Here is a 26847-nt window from a genome sequence, read left to right as displayed (position 1 = left end):
ACAAACAAGTATCTACGTTGCAAATCTCTGCCTGAGATGGAGGAAATTAAGCTGTGCGATAACAATAACGGCTCAATAAGACTATTCAGGTTTAGTTCGCCTCGATGTAATTACGTTACGCGGAGTATTCGCGCAGTGTTTCTTCTTTGATACTTACTATAACAATTAGAAGAAAGTTGCGTTCAGCTAACGAGATACAGATTGCGAGTATACGTATTTCTCTCTGCGAGACAAAGCTATATCTAGTAACAACTACTATCTGGTCTCATCCGAGACCGCCGCCAACTTCGGTACCGCGTCCAGAAGGACATTTAATTCAATGGGGCGGGAATAAGTAATGTACCTTTGATAAAGTCGTTCTCTCGCTACCTCGGGGACTGCTGTGCATCCTCGTCGTGCTTCAGGCAACGCAGCTTGATTATACAAAGATAGGAACAATTTCTGCCCGCGACGAGAGACGCGAAACAGTTTCTATCTGTGTTTTGCTACAGTCCGGACATTTCGTTTTATGAATCAGCTATAATCCCTATAGGATGTATTAACGATAAACTGTAGTGTTTAATCGAGCCTTCTAGCACGAGATTCTCTGCATTAGCAACGACTATTACCTGTTCTTACGAGGACATAAACGAATGAGCAGAAACTGGTTAATAATGGTTGAAACATTAAATTAACAACCCAGTAGTTACTAACTAAAAGTCACATAATATCTATGTTATAATCTTGCACTCGACAATATAAATATAGCACTTGGTTACATAACTTAGTTGTTGAGTGCAAAATTATAACATTTATAGATGTTATGTTATTTTAGGTATATCGACTAATGAAAGTTTCGATATTTCTATGGAATAATTTTAATGATTTGATGACTCGAACCAATTCGACTCCCTGATTATATCATAGTTGCGTGAATCATATTTGTCATAGTTGAAGTAAAGTTATAATAAACGCAATTTGACATTCAATTTGACAGCGTGCTACGCCTCTAGTGTTTCTCTTTCAAAAGCGTTGAAGCAAACAGTATATGAAAAGGCTAAGTAAATACAAAGTTATCCCGGAAAAGGTGCAAACTATTAAAAAGCACGTATTCGCACTTGTGCAATTTTGTCAAAAATTCTAACTTTTATTGTATTCATATTAAATGTATAATGTAATCTGGAAATGATTAAATGCTAAGTAAATTTCTGTTAAAGCTCATGTTCATTTATTATCACTATATTAGATTAGAACATCAAAGCAAGAAAATACATAATATAAATTCTTGCAAAATGTATCAATGTGGAAATATATTTTAATAAAATAACATTTACAATTGATAGAACCAATTTATAAATATACAATATATACCGAAAACTTTCCTTTTGTTTGTGTCATTAATTAATAAATAACCATATATGTATCTAGAAAAAAAATTATGCATAACCAAAAACAAAATAAATATGACAAACTATCAAATTAATAAAATATCGAAATAAATATGATTTTATTTCATCCCAAAATAAGAAAATAGTTTCCAAGTATTTTCGAAGTTTATTTATCAATTGCAAATGTTATTTTATTAAAAAAATATTTCTATTAAAATATAACTTGAAAGAATTTTTATTGTATATTGTATATAGTGAGTAGGAACCATAAAAATAAATTTATTCAACGAGTAGAGCCGTGCACATAACACACACATCGCTATTTTAAATATTCTATAAATTCTATATCCAGTACAAACTATAATTAAATTAATTATATATTAACGTTACATTGAATAAATTTAATGTTCTGTGGTTAGATGTCGATTATATTGCACTATTTTGAATATTTTATTAATGTAATGTATATAAACCAAAAGCAAATAATGTGTAAAGTAATATTAAATGATATTGAAAGAACAAAAAAGATGCGAATGTGTGAGTATATAATATAAAGGTATGGTATATAATATAAAAGAACCTTAAGCGAAAACTTTTGGGCAACTTCCTTGAGTAAAGCAAAGGACTTTCGATAATCAAATTACGACTATGTTCAAAGTACGCTCGCATTCAGCCGTTTTCCACAAAATATATGAGCAGGCTAACATTTCCACTTGCTTGGAAATTATAGTCGGATAGCAATGGAATATTACAGTCCACTGCACGAAGTTTCTTGCGGTAAGCGTACAACTAAGAAACATCATATCTCGAATTTACGATAATACCTTCATCAATTCATTCGTCCAATTTTTTGCATTGAAACTTGAATTAATCTTAATCTGGAGTAGATACGGTCAATGAAATTTATTTGCTTCAAGTGTTATTTAACATTCAGGAGCTCTAAGAGATATATATAAAATGTGTTTGTAATTAAATAGCGATGATAATAATCATTAACCTATTGCACTGTTAAATCTATATAATGTTAAATTATTTAACTTAATTAATTATTTAATTATTTAACTTTAAGTCTAGTACTCATTGATGTAATTGATATTGTATAGTTTAACCATTATTTATTGTCCAATTTAATCATTATTTTAATATAAAATAACGATATATTTAGTAGGAACAGTGACGACTTAAATTAAATTAAATTTAATACTATAGATTTAACAGTGTGGCCAAATAGTAACTGTTATATGAGTCATTAAGATTCTAACAACTCATCGTATGTGGTCGACAGTTATAATCATATTACACTAAGAAAAATTTTTGTTTGAAAATGGACAAACTAGAAGATTCTGATTATATTAATAAAGAATTCTAATTATCTCAACTAGAACGTATGTTATTAAAAAAATCCTACTTTTCTTATGAATTTAACAAGTAGATTTAAAAATAGCGCACAAAATATTATATCCTATCAGATCAATATAGATATAGATAAAAATATATTATAACTATATAACATTACGAAATAACTATTTTTTGACGTAAGGAAATCGTACTCGGAGATTATAAAAAATGCAAAAAGATAAAGTATAACTTCGCATACTCTAACACAAGCTACATAAATGTTACAGACGAATAAGCCATTACTCTTAATAATCTTTCTCTGAAGAATTGCAACGTCGACTCGTGCAATTTTAATATGTTCAAGCAAACTTTAGTCGCGCCACGTTTCAACGTGTTGTAATTTTTATCGTCACCTCCCAGCGGAATACGTTGCGTTTAGGAATTTAATATCACAACATACACACGGTAGATACTCATCGACACGATGCTGCACAAAGTCCAATTCCTGTTCTACTTTACTGGACGATGATTTCGTGACCTGATTTTCATTTCGATATGCTGAATACTAAATTATGCAAAATGTATCGAAGACCAAAATTACAGGAAATTACTTGTCATGTTACAAACGATAACTTCCATGTCTGCACTCCATTCCAGTAACTTTGATTTATATTTGCTGTTTAATATCAAATATTATACCTTATTAATTGATTGCGCATATGTAAAAAATGATAGGAAACATACCGTAAAAAATATATTTATTAAAAGTGAATTTTTTGTAACAAATAATTTCACGACAGATTTATTTTTATAATGAATAAAAAAACGAACTCTTTTTCATAGGAAATTTTTGTTATTCTGTTCATATATTATCCATATTCACGAATATAAAATTCATAATATATTATGTATTACGCACATATATTGTATCCATCTGTTATAATAAATTATTGTAGATATATAAACATTTTTAAAAATTTTGTGATTATATAATATATCCATTGCTAAATTATTTTATTTCTTTCTGTCAATAATAAAATGTCAAAAATTCATAATATATCTTTTCTAAACAAATCTGTCATTACATTCCCATCTTTTATTGAATATCATAACATGGATGAGAGCGAAAAGAATTCTCATCGTGATCTCTTATGATCGTCTGACGGACGGCAACATGTCGCATAAAAACGGATGCTCGTGTCCCTCGTAATTCTTGGCCGTGTCACAACATTAGAGGAAAAAAAAGGAATCCGGGCTGGAGGTTGGTATTATTGCCTTCTCTCGAGCTAGCGTGAAATGGAATTTTTTATGACGGCTAGTTCCTATGGGTCACATTTGTGTCGAGTGCAGAAAATGGACAGATTCTAATTCTGTCGGGAAACATCATAGAGGTCATGGATATATCATATACCGCGATGCACACGGAAATTAACGAAAACGAAAGACAGGCACAGTCGATCATTTCAAATATCTTGGCATTTCACGTTCGGGAAAATGAGACTCGCGGCATCAGTCTCGCGCAATTTGAATTGCGAAGTGTGCGTATCGGGAAACTTGAAAATAGCTTAATCGATCATCTTCTCATTCCACATTATCCCGGCTGTCACGCCGTAAGTTATTCGTTCAGTGACTCGATAACGTTTTGAATTATAATCGCGGAAAACGGTATCTATTGAAATGGGATCAGCAGCCTCTAGTGAGTGATTGATTAATCATAGTATCGCAGCGGAATTACAAAATGTAGGCTATGCCTATGTAGAATTGGATTATTTACTATAATTACTGTTTATAGTTTTTTATGTTTGAATATGTTTATAATGTACATCTGTTAATAATATACATAGTTTATAAAAATACTTGTTTATTGTCTATCTATACACATGCTAGATCAAAAATTTGTAAACACTTTTAAAAAATTATCGTTTTTTTATTACTTATTCAAATATGCATAACAGTGTGTTTTTTAACAATAATTCTTCAGATTCAATAACAGTTATTGGATTTAAAGAATTATTGTTAAAAACATATTTTTATGGATATTTGAATAAGTAAAATCAATTTTTAGTTTAAAAAGTGCTTTCAAATTTTTGGTCTATATAACATTTTTGATTTATCTTCAAAGAAAGATAGAGAAAGATAGAGAATATGTGTTTCCAATTTATATATTAGGTGTTGGAATTAATTCGTAGCGTTTTACAAGTGATGGGAAGTACTTTCATTAATGTATTTTTTAATGCTCATGTGAAATAAATAACATTCTTTCATAAAAAACGCTACGAATTAATTCCAACACCTAATATATATATATATATATATATGTACAATATATATATATATATAGTACTATATATGAGGTAATATATTTTTAATAAATAATTATTGCATCACTTCAAAATTTTATTTGTTCAGTATAGTGATGCATTTCAATACGAGAATTTCAGAATATCGTCTCAGAACTTCTCGTGTCATTAAAAGTAACATTTTCATGATTATTATATGTCATTTGTTCTTTTCGTCTCGACATCTTTATAACTGTTATAATTATATAATGTACTGATTATATAAATATTTTAAATAAATGAAACGAAATAGACGATATTCTCGAATATCTCGAAATAAAATTCGGAAATCTTAAGAAGCGAGAATATCGGCTCATCGAGATGAGAAAATCGTATTAATTGTTATCATTTGTTATTATCGAACCTAAATCTTGGTATCGATATTTTCTTGTTTCGCTCGAATGCATCATTAATTCAGTTAATTCAATTAATTATAAAATTTATTTGACTTTAAAACACGTGCATTTGATGATTATAAATTATTTCTACGATCGCACAGGACATAACGATGTTCATACTTAATAGGATATGTTCGAATTGAGTTTTGCGTTTACACTATTTCGCATGCGTTAAAACCACTAGCAAATCGAAGAGCAATTAGCAAAGTGGCCGAATATCGGTTGTGCATCTACCTCTCTAAGCGATTTGCATAACGCACGGCTAATCATAATCAAAGTAATTAATTGCACCTCCTCCCTTCTTCCCTCCGTTCTCACAAACCGTCATCGGTATGACCCGCGAAACAATTAGATCGCGATCCGGTTCAGTTGGATTCGCTAACAGCGTTATTATTAATTTAATTTGCATAACTGCATTATACAATGAACGGGTACTGCGTAGGATGGCCACAAACGTCTTTAAAGCAACAACAGCTCTAAAAAAGTAAAGCCACATTTTTATCTTTAAGTAGATGGGATATTCAAAATATTCCACAAAAACTTATTTTTACAGTTATATTTTTTTAATAGTAGGTATATATAGAGTTAAATTTACATTATATATACTAAAAATATTCTTATGGAATAGAAGAATGTAAAAATGAGGAACTTTGGAATTTCTGGGCAATATTTTTTATTTTCCTTCTTCAGAATAAGAGATAACTATACGTGAGATGATGTAATCGCCTTCCTACTAAAAGATTAATGTAACATAAGTCATATTATACAATCTTTATCGCTTGAAAATCAGAGAAAACAATTACTAATAATAAGTGTGGCAATTAAAATAGTAAAGAAAGTACCTATGTAACGTACTATGTTTCAAATATAACCAGAAACTGATCCATTTTTCGCAGAATATCAACGTAAAAATCGGGATTCAGCAAAATCATACAATTTTCCACTAGCGCGTTGTCTGTGCTTTCCAAAATATTAAATCATCAATTGCTTCTGCAGAAGGATTTCGTTCTGCAGCGTGTGTATTAAATCCATTCATCAAACCAAATATTTTTCAAATAAATATAAATAAAAACGTATAACAATTTTTTGCTTACAGCAATATAAAATATAATAACAAAATTTTATCAAAGTGTAGTTCAACTAATCCTTTTTACTGTCTCTTTGATTAAATTGTTTACTAGAAATCGATCTTATCGAAATTATTAATTCGATTTATTTGATGTACGATTTAATTAATCGCGATTTTCCTCCCGCCCTTAGGTTCCTGTTAGTCTATTGTTATTATCAGAATAACTGCATATCAAAAGAAACTATACTGCTTTTTTATTTCTTAAATCAATTCATTTCACGATAGAAATGATAACGAGCAGAGCATGTAATACAGGTAATTGAATAACGTTTCAATGAAGAATCGCTGACACCCCCAGAGTGCCACGCAACAAGCCGATAATGGGCGCCTGTTAATTACTCGTTTTAACAAGTACGCTGCGCGCCACTGGACTCACCACATCCATCGGGACGATTCGTTACGGCATCGCTCGGAAAGCCATTTGACGGAAAAATTCTACGCTTAACACCAAAGCCGCGTTATCGAACGAAGCCGCGCGTAATCTCCATGACTGGTTCTATTGTGTCAGAAAATATTGGCCGTTTCTACGGCATGGATCACGCCACGCGTACACTGAAATGTGAACAAAGAATAGGTACGATCGATGGACGACAATTCGCGAAATTACACCTCGCGAATAGAGATAAGTAACTGATTGTCGGCGAATCGCCTATTTCAAGTGTTCATGATAGCCTATAAGTCCCTAGCAATTGTGGCGATAAAAAAAAAGCCATATGATCTCCTGTTTCTTTCAAACATCTTAAAATATGTCGAAATGTAGATCGCGGTGCGTTCTTAACGTCTTGTTCCAACATTAATACTTTGTACACTTTTTCATTATTAACTTTCCAGTTTCATTTACTATATTCGACGGGTCATTCATGTCCCGGATTAATCAGTTTAACAAAGATTATTAAATAAGTCTTACATATAGTTTGGAAAGTATTTGTAAGATTGTGTATTTAAAAAAATTATATGTAAACGTTATGACTAATTACTTGATGCTCTTAGTTTTTTTAAAGAAAAGAAATGTGCACGACACGAATAATGAGGTAATCATGTGTACACGGAGAGAATTTTTTCTTAGAATTTATCCTGAAAATACGACAGTGATGGCACAATATTGTATTTCGAAGAATTTTTTAATGCAAATCTCTTTCATTTATTAATAAAGTATAAAATAAGTTTGATCAATTTTACTGAAGTGCATGGTAAAAATCTTTAAAATATTGTATTGTACCACAACTCATATTTTCAGAGTAAATTTTAAAAGAAACTTCTCTCCGCATACTAAAGGTTAACATATTTGATCAAATATTATGTCCATTATAAATAGCTTATAATTATGAATATAAATGTATTTTTTGCTAAACATTTTTATATAAAAAATATTTTTATATTGATTATTATTAGTGGTATATAACACTGATAGGTATAGAGATGAAGATATATATAAAATATATATGTATTTTATATATATATATATATATATATAGAGAGAGAGAGAGAGAGAGAGAGAGAGAGAGAGAGAGAGAGAGAGAGAGAGAGAGAAAGAAAGACAGAGAGACAGAAAGAGAGAATAAAGTGAGGAAAATAGATTAACATTGTTTGAATTTGCAAATGTAAAATACATTCATACTGATCGAAGATTGCCTTATAAAAAAAATTATACAACATTATACGCTTAAATAGAATAGAAGTATGTAACACTCAATATAATATAATCAACTGAAGTTATATTACCGGCTTGAATATTTTATCACGTTTCTCTGTGCATAGCTAATATTATTTCAGTAGCACAAAGTCCGTTGGCAAACTCGAAATGAAACTCTAAAGCTAAACTCGAGGATCTAAATTCGGCTCGATGGGATAATCGATTAGCTTTGAGCATTTTTATTGCGCAAAGCATCCGAGAGCCGCCATCCAATAAAATTCCTTCCGCAAAAGATATAAGTTAGGAAAACGCATTGCATATTCAGCGTATACAGTCGATTGCATATTCGCCACCGAAATTCGCACGGCGTTGCTGATAAATTGTATTACGTTTTTCGTCTCGAGTGCAAATCGAAGTTCCCGTTACCGTCTCCTACGCCGTCCGCTCATCATCGCGACGTCGTTGCGCAGAAATGGCGTAAAATTCAATTAGAAGATCAAGCAAAAATTTCCTATTACTATTTCCGCAAGTAAATATTATTGCTCTCCATTCGCGATAACGTAATAATACATATTTCAATCCATCAGCTGGGGTTTGTCCACGTCGCGAGTGCATATGCCGTTGTATTAAGAGTTATTATTATTCCAAAATGCTACCGAAATTGTTACTATTATTATTGTACCCTTTTAACCACACGCATCATTAATCCTTCATGTGGATACGCATACACGCTTCTCATTGTGCGATTATTAATACGATATTTGGCACGGCGTCAATTGCGTTCCCTACGTTTATTATTGGCCACCGAATATCGAATGCATTCAGCCGTAAAATATATCCATTCACATACGAACAATATATTTGCAAGATTTTCAACAAGATTTATGAAATTAGTTAAGTAAAATTAAAATTATATTAAATTTAATAAAATTTATTTCATTATTAAAAAAATGATATTAAACCGTAAGAAGAGTGTACTAATAGCGTAATTATATGGAGAAAAATTTTTAATTGAAAATAGACGAACCAGGAAATTTTGATCATATCAATCACAATTCTAGTTATCTCAAATTAGAATTATAATAGATTCAACTAGAAAATTCTAATTTGTCCATTTTCAACTTGAATTCCAATTAATGCAACCAGATTATTTTTGCAGAAAGAATTGAAAAAAATTGATAAAATTTGAAATTCAATGGTATTAATTCCGTAAATAATGAACACATTGCCTAAAGTTTTAATATTGTGATGGGCATTAAAATTTTATTTTAATATGTAAAGGATAATTAAGAATCGAATCTTCTGATACATATTGTTTATTTAGGAATTTAATTCAGCAAACTTTTTTATTTTTCTCGCTTTAATCCGTTTTTATTTCCAATGACTTCCTATTTATTTCTCTTTACGTAAAGCAAAATTTTATCAATAAAAGCGTAAATATAATATAGTGGTATTGTTTATGGATATAAAGAATAATTAAGAATCGACTCTTCTGGTATGTTTATTTAGGAATTTAATTTAGAAACTTTTTTTTTTTATTTTAATTCGTTTTCATTTCGATTTTCTATTCATTTCTCTTTACAAAAAAAACTTTAGCAATGTGACAATAAAGAATAATTAAGAATCGACTTTTCTGATGTTTATTTGTAAATTTAAATTAGAAAAATTTTTTATTTATTTTTACTTTAATCCGTGTTTCGTATTCAATCGATTTTCTGTTTATTTCTTTATGAAAAAGGAAACTTTAACAATAAAAGCGTAAGAATAATTTGATGCTATTGTTTATGAATAAAAAGTTATTCGTTGTAGCGATTATGAAAATAAGACGACGAAAATAAGACACGCCTTTTCGAAAGATCTCGTATTTTCACTTCACAAGAAATTCAGTAGTACATCCGTGCACACCGACATAAAAGGAACAGATGAATTTCACTTACGTATCTCGGAACTACACTTTTCGGCCGCGGCGAGTTGGCTGGAGGACGGGATCGCGTTTCTGCACCGTGTACTCGTGTAGACACGCATCCAAATCGCCGCTGGGAAATGCACTGTGATCCTCTTCGAGTCGAATTCGAGTCGAAACGAACCCGGGCCGTAATACGAGCCGTTCTACGCGCACTTTTGCGCGCCGTTTACCGCAATGACGATGACACACACGCAGTGCAGTCACTTCTGGTCCACAGATCCACCGCAGCTGGTACCACGAACCTCACAATAGATCGCTCTTCGTCGAGGACGTGGCGCTTATCGTGAAAAGTGGTCCCAAGGATAAACGCGCACCCGCGCCCACATTCCATTTATTCCGTCATCACACCGCGAGTGTCGTTGTATTAAGAGTTATTATTATGCAAATCGTTGGTGAATCATGCTAATAATTTATGTAATTATTATTATGCCAAAATTATTATGCTGCCGAAATTGTAATTATTGTTGCGCCTTATTAACCGCAAGTAATTAATCCTTCGTGTGGAAACGCACACTCGCTTCTCATTGTATGATTATTAATTCGATATTTGGCACAACTTCAATTACACTCCCTTCGTCACTGTGATTCCAAGATCACCATTGATCGCTGAAGATCACAAAGTGATTTCGCTCGAGCAAGAAATCCCAGCAAGTAAGTCACTGCATCATCAATCGTCCTTCGTTTGCGCTCGCGATCGCGCGATCCACATTTTAACAGATCGATCGAAGCACTTTCTCGACACACTGTTGCATCCCCAAAATGCGTGCACGATCGACGTATACGCACAAATAAAAATACACGCGCGCTGTTTCCGACAAATTCGAAATCGTAGTTTGATAGGGTTCGTAATTCGATTCGTGAGATTCACTGTCGAAAATGTAAAACCAGAAAGATCGATAATTTTTCTCGATCAATGCCGGACTGATGACAAATTGGATACCGATAATGAATGAGGATGACAGTACGACGAGGGTGGAAGGGGTGGAAGCGAGCTGCGTGTAAATCCAGCGATCGCGAGGCACGAGCGGCACGTCGTGATGTTGGCAAGCGACTAACCTCCGAGAGCCGCTCTGCACCCCCGGACGCCCGCGCATGCCCCCTACCTTAAAGAACGCACCCCCGTCCTCGCGTCGCCGCGGGCTCGGCCCCGTGTGTGCCAGCCATCCTCCCCGAAACCGCGTTGACTTCATCTTTTTTGACGAGGAAACCACTACTCTCTTTTCTCGCCATCCTTGCGCCTCCCTCGTTCTATACGTGTATCCTACAATCCGTCTGTCTTTCTCGACTTACCCCTTTCTATTTGCGTCGCAATCGCCTCTTCCGTTCAATAGCGGAATACATGCGGTACCCTAAGAATTTTTCCATGTTTAACCTCTTTTCTTGGCTCTTTGATCAATTCGAGTATCGAGCGTTTTTCTCAATTTTTTTTTCGAATTATAAACGAATTAAATTAAAAAAAGTTTTTTCGGAAATCATCTGCCGTGAGAAAAAATTCTTGTTTAATTAAATTAAAGAGTAATTTTTGTTTCTTTTCAAAATTACATATTTATTATATATTTATTGTTAATATTTTACTCAATTATTTTTAATATTTTTATGTGATTAAAATGGAATAAACGCAGTTTACTTTTTGTCTATGTTATTATTTTTAAGCGTGTAATGTACATTCAATAATAAAGTTATCATTATTCCAAATATTTAACTTGTTCATATCTGAATATTTTGCAATTTATTTGATTGCAATTCAGAAATGGAAAATCGATACTGCGAATAAACAGTTTTGGTTACTTTGAAAAGGATTAATATTTTGTCATCGAATCGCTTTTACTACATTTCCACAGATTTTACATAAAGAAAATTTGAAATAAAGTCCGATTTTTGCTCCAAATTTATATAAATCGTACGTGCGCATATCTCTCTTTTAAAAAATATTTAACATGGTTGGAATTTATGGACTGTAATTCGTTGAATAATTCTGGCATCGTATCAGTACAAGTCGTGGTACAAATTCGCTAGTAAAATACAAAATTATTTCCTACCCAGCTAGTAAAAGGTACGAGCGAAAGGTAGAAAATTGCACGAAGTAATTTCTTCAAAATGTCGTACGCGAACGTCCTCGAAAAAAATGCTTTCGTGCGCCAGCTTCGAAAAATTGCGCCGCAGGGTAGAGCGAGTTTTCATTTTCCATGCCATACCATACGTTACCAAACAGTAGGTTACCAGCAAAAATATTTGATCGAACCTAAATTCTGAATTTTTATCAAAAAGTAAATAGACGAGTTGTCCGATATGATGCAAGAAAAATGAGATACAAAATCATATGTTTCTTAAAATGTTCAGCGTTTTTTTCATTGATAAAAAGTCATAAATGAGCATTGTTATTTCTATATAAATGGCATATTTCTTTTTAATAAACAGAATCAACATAAATTTTTTTGAACGACACTTCAAATAAAAATTCTTTCCGAAAAAAAATCACATCTCCACGAAAAAAAAGCGATTTTATTGAAAAAGCTATAATTGTTTAACTATTTTTTAACTATTTTAATTATTTTTTAAACTATCAAAATAATTATGTAGGGAACTTAAATAATGAACAGTGCTGCAAAAAGTTTTAACATTCTAATAAACAGTTGAGCGTTCTAATTATTTTGATAATCTAATAAAATTATTTTCAAATTTGTACATTGAAAAAAAATTACTGCAAAATCTCAGTACATATTTTTTTGATAGTACTAAATAAACATTTACTTAAATAAATAAATATTTATTCAATTAATTTATTCAATTAAAAAAATAATTTGTTCATTTAAAAAATATATTAGTTAAATTACATTAATCGTTTTTGCATCGACTAAACATATGTTTAAATTTATTAAATATTTGCTTAAAAATTTATTCTAATGTTTATTAAAATTTAGTATTTTTTTTAGTTAACTTAAATTTTCAGATACTTAGTTAAATATTTTCAGATACTTCGGCGAAGCCATTTTTTTCGTACATATGTATAAGAATATATATATCAGAATATTGTTTGTAGTTAAAGCGCGAAAATTTTATTCTCGATACTGAAGAATTATTGACGTCTCGTCAGTTTTGTTAAGAAAGGGGGAATTTATTTTTTTTTATTGTAACATAAAGCTCCATAGAACCGCGGCAAACCGAAGTTATACCGAGACCTTCGGTATAACTTCTACCACACCCAAGTAATAATGCGATCGTTTCATTTCGATCGCGGCACCAGTGGAACATTTTTCACATCGCCGTCCTGGCGCGCGTCATAGAACTCGGGCCAATTCAACCATCGTATTTTATGAACCATTCGAACATCCGGTTCGGGCTTTTCTTTTTTTTCACCGACCCTTAATATTTCTTACGATAGCGCCGCTTTTCTACATTGGTTGTAGGTTTTAGGTCGCTATGCTGTCCCAGTAACGCGCGATAAACGCCGGTCGGAGATATACGGTGCTCTCGTAGTGTTTTTCTCGGCTTACATCGGACATCGACGGCGCGGGTTATTATTTGTCGCGGTAACGAGAATGAACGACGGTTCGTTTTATTGTCAATATTCCACCGTGATCGTGGTAACCGACTCCCAGGATTGTCACAAGCCCGACTCGAAGACCCGAGATTAAAGGAATTTAATACTACTTCGTATCTACGAATTAATTCAAAATCAGAGGTTCGTTAAATCCGCAATTCCGATTACGAGGCCATATAATAGCGTGCAAAGAAACTCTCCGCTTTGAACGTGTTTTTACCGAGATTTTTACGAGGAAGATATTGATTTACTTGCTGCAGGTGCCAGTTGCCCAATGTTTCTAATTCTCCCTTTTTATGCCCTCCCGAGCGAACTGAGAAGTCCCGGTCGGTGTCACGCGAGGATATAAAAGAGGGTAAATCAGTCTTAGACACTCATTTTAACAAGAGTAAATGCGCTCGTTTTCAAATAGAAAATATTCTTAAGGCAGCTAAGGCATTATTTGACCATTTTCAGTTAATCGAAACTCTTTAAATCGATTAAAAATTAAAAATTAAATTGATTAAATCGTTAAAGAAATGAATTCCTTTTTTTTATTTGTATAAAAAATTTTACACTTTGTACACTAGGAATAATTTAAAATTATTTTTTTATACATATAATAAATCTATTATCAGTAGAAGACATTTTATAATGTAATTTTGTTAATATTTTTCAAAATAAGCGATATAAATATAAATGATGTAGATTTTTACCTATTATCGAATATTAATGAAAAACATATTTCTGTTTTAATACAATATATATCATTAAAATAGATATTTCTTATATTAATCTTTGTAAATTTATATTACTTTTTTTCCGATTGAGTTTATTCTTGTAGTGAAGAAATTTAGATCTTGTATTAAAAAATTTGTTATCTGAATATTATATGATATTTAATTTTAGTGAATAAATTCAAAGATTGTGTGTGATGTTTAACAATAATTATTATATTATCATATGATGTGGAAATTTGCATTTATAAGTACGCTTATCAATATCAAATTATTTATTAGCTTTTACAATTATGCACAGTGTTAAATATAATTTGTAAAAAAATCTGTTTTCTGGATTTTATATGCAAGTGACGTTGGACTCTAGTAAATTCAAAGACTGGTGTTTAACAAGTATTAGCATGTAATTTGCAAGTCTGCATTAATAAATGCATTTATTAGTGTTTTTTATTAGCCTTTACGAATTATGCAACACTGTGCAGTATCGTGTAAAGCATGTTTCCATGATGAAGATTTATCACATTTTTCATAGTAATAACGTTTCTTCATATGAAAAAGCTAAATTTAAAGGAAACAACCGTTAAATATATACTGAAAAAAATTTACTCCATTTTAATACATATTTCTTTGAATGACACTAAGCAAACATTTATTTACAATAGTTAAATATTTGCTTATTTAAAAAATGATAGTTAAATTAAATTAATGATTCTCTCTTATATTAAATAAACATGCATTTAATTAATAAATATTTAGAACTATTCAAATAAATATTTATAAAAATTTAGTATTTTTTTTTAGTGTAAAGAACAAATAGTAACGCAATATATAGAATACACTTTATATCGACGTTACAATTTCTATCCGATAGAATCAACATTCTATAAAATTTAAATAACAGAATTTTTAATGTGAATTTTAAATTCTTTCATCAGAAAAGTAAATACAATTACGAAAAAATTAATGTAAATTTACAAAGATTAAGTAATGTAAGAAATATATTTTTTTCACAAAATTTAAGTAGACAAAATAGAATTCTTACGCATCACTTATATTTATATTGCTTATCTTGAGAGACACTAACAAAATTATATCATAAATGTCTTCTGATGATGGATTCGTTATATATGAGAAAATAATCAATTTTAAATTACTTTTAGTTTACAAAAATAGATATAAATAAAAGAAAGAGAACTGCATGTTGAAAGATTTTTAATCGATCTAAAGAATTTCGCATATTAGTCAACTAAAAATGGCTAAATAATGCTTTAGCCATCTTAAAAGTATTTTGTACTTGGGAAACGAGCACATTTACTCTCGTTAAAGTGAGTGTCTAGGACTGATTTACCCTCTTTACCCTCGCGTGACACCAACTGAGGCTTCCCAGTTCGCTCAGGAGGGCACAGGAAGGGAGGAGTAGAAACATTGGGCTCTAAAGGAGGACGAGAATCGTACGATTTACGAGATCCTTTCATCCTTCGTAAGGACCACGAGGAAAGATTGAAAAGTTCTTTTACGTTAGGATCTCTCTTAGCTTCTCTTTCTCACGACTGATTTGGCGTCGATGCGCTTCTTCTCATTGAAATTCTTCGCGATGATCGAATTCATTATCGCACTATCTCCATGTTTGCATCCCAATCTCGAACTAACATGTGCCTTATGTCATTCAACTAGTTTGCTTTATATCGCGACAATTCTCTAATTTGGGAAAGAAAAATCTTTCCTTATATTTCCTCCTGTACAAATTTTAATATTATCTACAAGTAATAATTAAATTAGCAAAAATATAATGCGTGTTTTTTAGTTTACAAATGTTTTTTAATTTTCCGTTTTAGGTGACTGATATAAAAATTAAATTTTATCATTAAATTTGACAAAACGATTTTCCGAAATAAAATATATTGTAAATACAAAAATTTAATGTTTGCGCATTTACGAGTATATATGTAGCTGTCCTGGGTACATACATTTTCATTTTCCTATAAAAACTTTAGATGATTATTTCAGTAAATATATTATATAGTGGTTACGAAAATAAATTCGAGATGGAAAAGATATCAACAATTATCAACACAAATAAACTGACTGAATTTCATTATTACAAATATAATTCAGTAGTTATCCGATTAACGCTGTCATTTATTATTCGCTATCTTGTAAGCATGTACGATAAATTTTACATTGAATTTCTGTCAGAAATATTTGTAATATAGTAACCGATTACTTATTCAGCCGTTTGCAAGGATAATTAATAATGAGCTTATAAATATCCCCCAAAATCATTTTAATCCGAGAACATTCGAAACTTTAATGAGAACCACACGGAAAAACGATTTTACTGAATCCAAAAAATAAAATTGTATCTAAAAAATTAGCTAAATACAAATCTGAAAATAATTTTATTGAAAATGATTTTATTAAACTATCAAAATAATTATCTAGGACGCTCAAGTCAAAATGTCTAAATTTTTGAAGCATTGCTTATTATTTTTTCTACACAATTATTTTGATGATTTAATAAAATAATTTTCGAATCTATATCTAAATTTTTAGATTACTTCAGTAAAATTGTTTTCCGTATGTAAAAAAATAGTTAAAATTAACGAGCATTACATAATACTTAATAAATGATAATAAAAAATTAATTATAATTATTAATCGAAGTCAGAATAGGTGATTTACGAAGAGGAATTTTCAGAATTCCTGGAACGCCATCAAGTTTGCAAAAGGAAGAAGGAAAGGGGCCATATTCGTTTCTAGGTCACGCCATCCTGATGCATTTAGAACACCAAGCGCGATGCATCAAGGCCGAGATCAATGAGCTCGATCGTTAGTCACATGCCGCGGCGTAGGACGTATTCAAATTAACCGGTTAATGGGAAAGTTCAGGCGGCGTGAGTTTCTAAATCGAAGTGTCGGACTGACTCGAAGACGTTCGCGAGAGTCGACGGCGACGGTGTTACGTCAATGATACTAATGGCCAATTTAGTTCTTTCCTGTAGCCAGTGTTACGCGCATAAGCCAGCGGATTACTCCGCTCGCTGATCAATTTTTTCGTGAAAACGCCGTGGGATTTGAAGCTCAGTCTCTTCGGCGAGAACGGAACCATCAATCACGCGTCTTTAGAAAACCCGATTGAACATCGAAATAAACCGTGATTGACACGCAATAAATATAACAATTGTATTTTTCAGAGACATCGAAACGCACGACTTTTTTGAAGAATATAAAGAATAATACGTTTCACTCACGCGAAATAGCCGATGGTGAATGTTTTATATACGTCTTTTTGTAATCCAGGAATATCCCGAATTCAATTTATATTTATATTTTATATGCCTCTTTATATTTTTGTATCTTTTTGCAAAGTATCTCAAAGTTCGCAACTCAAAATACTGTAGTAAGAAAGTTCTTGAACAATTCAGTGAAAAAGTTATTTGTACATTTTAAACAGTAATTTTTAAGATAATAGTTTGAGTTTAAATTTGCTAATTATAAATTAGCTAATTATAAATAAATATTATCTACGTTTAGATAGTCACCTGCCCATAAGTCACGCATGCAATAGTATTATATTATAGTGAGCATGCACTTTAGCACACTTCAGCGTGCTCACTAAAGCCTGCGGTACACGATGCATGTTTTCTTGCTGCATTGTTTGCCTTCTAGTAAATTACTAGAATTGCAGAACATATAATTTCTTATAATTTACTAAAATGCAAGCAAGAAAGACATGCATCGTGTGCCGCAAGCTTTAGTCTCACAAATGATCATCTAAACTCTAAACATAGTCCGTAATTGGTTGTATTTAAACCAGTACTTCTAAACACAGTAATTTATATTTAAATTCTTACATCTTAAAAACTGCTTAAAACAAAACTTTACACATAATTTTTTTACTATAACATTTTGAGCTGCAAATTTTGGAATACTGCGTATAAATCTAATTATATCTATTATAATTCCAACTGTGATGAGTAAGGTTGCAATACAGACTTTTGCACAATACATAACGTATAACGCATAAAAGAATCAACAAATCAAAATCTCTTATTTTCATTCTCACTTCTAGTGGAGATGAAAAATGGGAATAAAAATTAAGGTCTCTTATTGGTCCTCTTATGCATTATAAAGTCTGTGCTGCGGCCTTTAAAATTAAAGGTATATTGATTGAAACAGACGAGCAGTAAAATTTTATCAATAGTGCCATTAAATAAATGCCATTACTTATTATATAAGGTAAGGTATGCTTACGATAATATGCGAGCTTGAAATGTTTTACTACGTCATACACGAGTCGGCAACTTTGGTATGCAAACTATCTATCTTATCACGTTACCAGAACTATTTATGTGTGTTATACTTTCGGTAGTTATCTCAGTTTTCAAATTCGACAAATTCTGCTCTCGTAAAATATTATTAAAATGCATTATGCATTAAGAATTAGCAAGTAACGAGAATGTGCAAAATCAATGGTGTGTTGCAAAATCAATTTGCTACGAAAAGAAAATTGTAAATGAGAAATGAGATTTTCTGTCTTTGTCTTTCTCTTTCCTTCTTTTTTCGTAGGTTACATTATGCTCATTTTAGTATTCAGAAGCAAGGAATCGTCAATGAAAAATTTTATCTTCTTAGTTTTGATCGATCTTCCACGACGCGTTGTCAGATAGACACCATTCTATCTTACATCCCTGTCAGCGTATAAGAAAAACGAGGTCGATCGTTTTTCGATCGAACACTTATAGATTCAAGAGTTTTCTTTTGTTTTAAAACACTTACCCCTCCGTTCTTGACAGAATTATGCGATTACATTGCGAATATGTGAAAGATCTAAAAACCAAAAATTACAAAAGCAGTCAATGTAATGAAAAAAAAAATATTTGTCAACAATGTATAATACATAATAACACGTAATAATAGTTTTGCTGAAAAATCTGAAAATGAAGATATATAGAAAATAATTTTGTTGCATCATCAAAATAATGTAAGTCACTGAAATATGATGAACACTACTGCAAATAATTTGACATAACCAATTTGTGTATCTTAATTATTATGATGGTCTAACAACATTATTTTTTTGCAACTACAATAAAAATATAATAGTTGTGATATAATATAATATTTTAAAGATTTTTACCACGCATTTCAGTAAAATTAATTAAATTTATTTTATATTTTATTATAGTTTTATTAATAAATGGGAGAAATTTTTATCAAATTCTTCGAAATACAATGTTGTCTCAGAACCATTATATTTTAAAGGTACTCTAAGAAAAAATTTTCTCCATGTAGCTAAATTTTTTAATATTTCAACAAAATAGTTCTTTCTATATAGCTCTATTAAATTTATTACAAATTATCGATATCTCATAAATAAGATATACAATAGTTTCGTGTTAATAACGAATAACTGCAATAACGAAACTGTGCCAGTCATTGAACTGCAGTCATATCGCGTTCGAATGTTGCAAGAGGAATTGCGATAGTTTTCGTGCGATTTGCACGATAGGTACACACAAAGAGACGCCTGACGCGAGCACTTCGCAACACGCTGCACAGCACAGACCCCCAATTGAGCAACCGTGTCGCATGTCTGAGTCCCGGGCGTTCTCATGCTTCCATTGTAATTCGAAGTCCTGCCTGTTGGCACGACGGTATGGGGCAGCAGACGTCGAGCATTAACCCGGCCGCAAAGGACGAGCGCATCCGGCTCTTGCCGTGGGCCTTGCAATGTCTAGAGCCGCGAGTGCGGAATCTCGCAAGGATAGCATCTCTACCTTGTTCACTTCGGAACGAGTTGAGATTATTGCGGGCTTACAGCGTGGTCGCATACCGCATTGGTATGCATTCGATGGAGAGCGCACGTCGCACCGTATTGCGATAACTGCAAAATTATGCCTTACGATTTAGCAATTAAATTCGGACGCTGTCGTCGAAGTGCCGTTTAACGCAATATCAATACCACTCCCGCGCATTACGACGCCCATCGATTTCGACCAATTAAATACAAAGGCCGGTGCGTATCGATAACACAATTTAATAATTAAACATTTTCCCATTACATTATACATAACGCGCAGCGTATAGTACTTGACCGTAATACCGCATCCGATAAAATGCAAATATTTAGTACAAATTTGCACCGTTTACTGGCTGATAGCTGGAGTAGAATTCGTCTACGCAGAAAAAATAGTTTGGCTGAAGCATCTCAAAATTTATTTATTAAAATAATTATATAGAACACTTAAACTAATTAGAATGTCAAAACTTTTGGTAACATTGCTCATCATTGAAATTCCTACGTAATTATTTTTGTGGTCTTACAAAATTATTTTTAAATCTGTATCTCTGGCTAAATTTATACTTCAGCAAAATCATTTTTTCCGTGAATATACTATATGCTAAATTTTTCAATAATTCTTTCAACAACTTCCTTTCCACGTTCAATACACACATAAAATTGCATGTTGAACTTTCCTGCCCCAAATAACATTTTAGTAGTATAATCATTCAAGAACATAATTTATAAGTTCAAACCGAGGTAATTTTATAACTGATACGAATTAAACTTCTTAAACTTTGCCACTTAGTCTAGCTATTATAAATCTGCGCGACCGATTTTCGCTAATCGACCTATCGTCGATTAGGTTTACGTTTTCGGTACCATAAGTAATTAGAGAATTAAAACATATACCATAGTTTTGATAGAAAAACATCAATCTCAATTCAGCAATTATTTTTCTGCATGAGAGCGTTATTAAAATTATTATTAAAATTTTTAATATTTATACTTATTAAACTTTATAAATATATTATGACTTAATTAAAACATTACTCCAATTTAGAATTTTTTAAATGCTCTCCTGAAAAGTTACTAATTTCGATATGCATCATTTTTTATCAAAGCAGTATCATATTAAAAATCTCAGATCTCAGTTTAAATTAATGTCAATTATCTCAATAAATGAATATTATTTGTATAAATAAATTAATATTTTAATTAATATTAAAATCAACTCATTTATCTAATTTTACAAATATTTTAATGAAATGAATATATTTTATGTAGGTACATTTATTTCATTAAAGTTAATAAAGAAAATTAAATAATTCCTTTTTTTGAAAAAAGTAGACTCAGGCAAGAAATAAAAAGTGACATTAGCGTGATTAAACTCAAATGAATCGCGATTTCGTTTACGAGATTGCAAATAATGCCAAGATCAACTCGGAAGCCGGCGACGGAATATTTATGTCTACGACGCGCGACAGAAGGTTGCGCGACTGCGGGTATGCGCCGTTGGATAAAGGGGTAAAAATGCTCCTGCAACATGCTAGACACTGTAAACACAAATTTATTAACGACTCGCAGCATCATCCAAAAGAACGACCCTCGGTCGACCCGGCCTGCTTTCCAGTTTATCAGTATTAAGGATCGGCCTCGGGCTCAACTCTACCCGAAGATTGACGTATTTCCTAGAGAATTAGCGATATACGGTATACCACGTATACCTACATTCATTCATGGCATCAGAAATTATTGACAACGATGAAAACATAAGCAGTGTTGCCACGGCTTTACGTCGAATGGCGGATTTTAGTTTTGCTGAAGTATCTAAAAATTTAATTAGATATAGAAGTAAAAATAATTTTATTGGATCATCAAAATAAATTTAGGACGTTCAAACTGATTGATTAGAATGTTAATTTTTTTCAATATTTTTTAACGTTTAAGCGTTCTACGTAATGATGATATCCAACAGAAATATTTTCAGATTTGGATACGTATTGTGGAATTAATCGGAACGGATTCCAATCGAAATTGTTCAATTATTCTCTAGATTTGTATTGTTCTAGGGAAAACGGAATAATTCCACAGCAATTCCGATTGGAATCTATTCCGAATAATTTCATAATACGTCCTGCATGTCCCTTGTACAGAAAGAACGGTTTTGTTGAAGTATATTTAAAAATTTAGCTTACAGATCTGAGAATAATTTTGTTTGCGTCCTACATAATTATTTCGATGGTCCAATAAAATTATTTTCAGGTCTGTACCTAGTTAAATTTTAAGATACTTCAGCAAAATTTTATTTTTTCTATATATAACTATATAAATATTACACGAATATGTGTAGCTTCAATTTTTAACAATTTAACAGGATGTTGTTAAAATCCTATGATCTACGATCTTTTATACATTATATATAATATTGTATATAATATTATATATATTGCATTGAATAAATATTATTTACGTTTAATGAGAGCATCCTCTTCATGAATTGTATCCTCAGCCGTACTTATAAAATTTTTACAATAAAAATATCCAAATGTAAAAAACAATACATTCCTCGCATTCGATTCAGATTTTATTCGAGTTCTCATCTCTCGTATTTTGAAAACGAGCGCACGTATCACGATTGCGGCACGAGACGCGAACGCTAAACTGTAATGTAAGCATAATATTTTCATTACCTCGAAATTCCCGTCCGTTGTGCGCGGTACCTCGCAATCGTTAATTAGCAATTTTCAGCAAGTACGGATCGCAGAGGTTTTCAGTTTCTGACGCGAAATTAATCATGCGGCTCTTTCCTCGCGTACGTGCGCACGGCGGAAGTGCAACATGCCTATAAAACATACGGCGTTCATTAACGCCTGCGTGATCCCAGGAGAAAGCGTAGGTATTAAAATGTACGATATTAAAGGGGACGTGCACGTCTTCCAAGCCATCGGGAATGGGATAATGCAACGCTGTAAAACGACATTAGCACGCTGGACTTGGTCTCGTCTGGCTATCGTGACTACGCGGCGAGACCGAAGTTTTGATGAAACTCGTAACCGCATTGACAAAGGACCCTTTGAAGCAGAGGACATCGTCACTCGAAACTGCAACGTGGCTTGATCGATGAAAGGCTAAACGCGCGGGGGAGACATTAATGCAGTATGCAAGCGAGCGTGGCGATATTCAGAGCTTTACAACGCGCCTCTTAACGACATAACCGCTTGTTTCTTTCTTTTTCTTTTTGTACAATATATCCGTGCCCCCTCTTTCTTTTATCTTTTCCTTTTCTTTTTTATTTTAAAGCGCCGCGGCGCCGCATCATAACACGACCCGGGGCGTTATCGTAAAGCAAGAATGACCGCCGATGAAAATAGCAACGTTTAATATGCAAATATCTAATTTCCTAAAATAGATCGTGTCCTCGTCGTATCGCACAATTGCATCTTTTGTGGAAAGGACAAACTTTAATGGCGTTCCCCATTCTAACTTGCACTGATAACTGGACTATATTAGGTGGAGAGAGAGAGAGAGAGAGAGAGAGAGAGAGAGAGAGAGAGAGAGAGAGAGAACGAACATATATCATACAATTTTATAATAAAAAATAGAATATTGTTTAATAACATCGATAAAATCTTATTAAGTGATTAATTTATATGATCAAAAATAAAAAGTGACAACACACTATTTGTAAAAATATTATCTTTTTTAAAGTTTCTATTTTTATAGAGAAAAAATAACATTTGTCTTGCATGTTATATTCACGAACAATGAATTTTTAATATAATTAAAGCATTCCAGAAACAAATATAATATCTAAATGTAAATGTATATCTACCGTAATCTAAATTTTTTATAAATTTTTGGTAAATAGGAGAAAAAGAATAACTTTTTAGTATAAATTTTTTATTTATCATATAAATTTTGCAAAAATATCGATTATTCTTACATTTGTATGTATGTATATGTATATATATATATACACACACACACGCGCGCGCGCTCGCACACGCACATACATATATCTAGAAGTTTTATAAAATTATTTTTCATTAAAAATGGATACGTTGCGAATTGAAAATAATCCCATCCAATTGAAAGGATTTTAATTTATTGAGTACCAGTAGATGACATTTCGTCACGCTTGTATTTTTGCGAATATAGCCAGTTTCAAACGTGCACGCAAAAAATTTCAATATTATATAAAATATCGTTACAAAAGTTTACCAGTGAGCCAAAGCAAATCCATCAAACGTAACTTTATCAAAGCAGTTCCATCTTTAAACCTCATTTTGAAGTGGGGATTTCCGCTTCAAATGGTTTTCCAATATTTTCATTTTTGAAGAATCCCACTCGCTTTCGTAGCGGCATTTTAAGATGAAATCTTACGGAGAACCGACAGATGCATTCTCAAATTTTAGAACAATAAAATCATTACAATTTATACAAAAAATGGACAGAATATTTTTGAATTTTTCTCCAACTAATGAATGAAAGTGTCAGGAAAAATTATTGCTGTCAATTTAATAATTCAAAAATTATCGATATTTAAACAATCGAAAATCTCAATTGCTTTAAATTTAATTTAAAAATGCAAATTATATTTTTAATATATGTGTTTGAATCTTCAATTATTTCTGTATCAATAATTGTGTTATTAAATTAAGTGACTTTTTTTGATATTTTTGTTAATTAGAAGAAGAAAAATTAAAACATGTTTTGTTTGTTTCTTGTACATAAAAAAGTATATCAAAAGCAAAGAAAATGGAATAACTAACTAATCATACACGTACATAAAAGCATTAAGATTGATTGGCTGGAAATTTTATTCTCCAACAAATTTGCTTTAGACATACTCTTTATACAGTTTTGTTGAAATATTTAGAAATTTAGTTAGTTACAGATCTGAAAATAATTTTTGTTGAATCATCAAAATAATTATGTAGCTCAAACTAGTTGGTAGAATGTCAAAACTTCTTTCAGCATTATTTATCATGCTTGAGATTTCTACGTAATTATTTTGATGATCCAACAAAATTATTTTCAGATTTGTATCTAGCTAAGTTTTTAGATACTTCAACAAAAGCATTCCTGCTATGTGGATGTATTGCATATTATATTTATGTTGGTCAGAGTGATATGAATACTATGCTCTTCAGAAATGTTCTTGAGTAAACACTTAAATGTTACGAGAGATTAGTTTGAGAATATATTATTCTTCGGATGTTACTCCATCCAATTTGCATGTTCAGCCTTCGAGAATTGCATACGTATTTAATTATGTACTCGCTCTTCCGGACTTTTGTCTAGTTATGCGTGAGGAGGAAAAATCTTCCATTCTCATTTCTCCATCTGTTTTTCGTTTTAACGTTTCTGCGGCGTAGACCTAATCCGTCTCTTGCACATTCGCATTCACACCCGTCCTTCAACTTTCTGCATTACGTTTAACTCGAAATGCACCACTCATATCTAGCCGCGCTTCTCTTCCAAGTTCGCGAACTTCGCGTAGTTTATACAAAGCCGCGAGCGATCAAAGTTTCAAAACCGGAGTCGCAGAAACGCATCGTGAGATTTCCATTCCGATAAATGCCGCCGGCACGTCCAAGCGTTCTTGTCACCAAGATTCTTTGAAATCTCACATCGTGACGAAAGCGACGAAGAAGCGAATTTATCCTCCACCTCTGTAACGTTACGCGCATATATATTTTACAATATATATAATACTAAACGATGGTACCTTCCAAACATGGAATGTACCAAGAATTCCTGAAAACGAGAGAGACTCCTTCGAGAGAGATTTCGCGCAAGTCGCGTGTCTGCATAAATGGCTTCGACTCTTATACCCCTCCCCGCCTTCCTCTCTCTCACACACACCACAGCCTCGTTGGCATACGAGGAGCACGAATTTATGCGGTAACACAACCACAGAAGGATACTCCGCTAAGGAATCCTGTCTTGGAATTCCCTGCAAAACAGGAATCGCTCCTAATTTCATCAACTGCCGAAATAATGGCGCCGCGGGTCGTTCTCATTCTGTCGTATTACAAGAACATGTTCGCGGTTTCTCACAGTGATTCTCATATAAACACGTATATAATTACTGTATGTTTAAGAATATTCAAGAAGAATATGAATATTACTACTTTGTCATAATTTATAATTATTATTAAGAATAAAACATATAATTTGCAGAAATCATATAACGTTTGTGATTCTAAATTAAACTAAATTAGAAAAGTTAGTATAATTGTTAATATAAATATAGACATTCATTGCTTTGAAATGATAAAAAGGTTTTTATCATTTCAAAAGTTTTCATTAAATCATTCCAAAAGAATTGACTAAAATATACATTGTTCAATTCATAATGTAAATTCTATATTGGATTTGAATTATTTAAAAATTTCAAATTTCATTTATTCCTATTGATCATCTACAGAAATAATACTCGTACTTGAAATATCGTTAATATAACTGGAATAATGGAGTTAAACAATTTAATTGACCTGAAAACTCTTAGCATCATTTATTATTTTATTAAATAATTTAACTCATGAAATGTATTAATTTGGCTCAAATTTAATTTCTTATTTACTAAGTACATACGTAGAAAAAATGGTTTTGTTGAAATATTTGAA

General features: G+C 31.8%; 1 protein-coding gene and 1 long non-coding RNA gene across 7 annotated transcripts in view; one reads left to right on the top strand and one right to left on the bottom strand.

Annotated features, from left to right (window-relative positions):
- Window positions 1-26847, bottom strand: part of LOC105143137 (limbic system-associated membrane protein) — a 222755-nt gene that overhangs the window by 83053 nt on the left and 112855 nt on the right. The window contains exon 1 of one of the 5 annotated variants that reach the window (XM_011051195.2): window positions 10142-11266. The exons of the other annotated variants lie outside the window; for them this stretch is intronic. The gene's annotated coding sequence lies outside the window, so the exon portion shown is untranslated. Of the gene's footprint in view, window positions 1-10141; window positions 11267-26847 lie in introns of those variants that run through there. 5 annotated transcript variants of the gene reach the window in all.
- The window catches only part of LOC147907063 (uncharacterized), a 233418-nt gene that overhangs the window by 132765 nt on the left and 73806 nt on the right, over window positions 1-26847 (top strand). The window lies entirely within an intron of this gene.

The sequence above is a fragment of the Acromyrmex echinatior genome, chromosome 16 (assembly GCF_024713525.1).
Source record: "Acromyrmex echinatior isolate Ae372 chromosome 16, ASM2471352v2, whole genome shotgun sequence".
NCBI classification, from domain to species: Eukaryota; Metazoa; Arthropoda; class Insecta; order Hymenoptera; family Formicidae; genus Acromyrmex; species Acromyrmex echinatior.
Note: the sequence above shows the minus strand (reverse complement) of the source record. Positions and strands in the feature narration are given on the sequence as shown.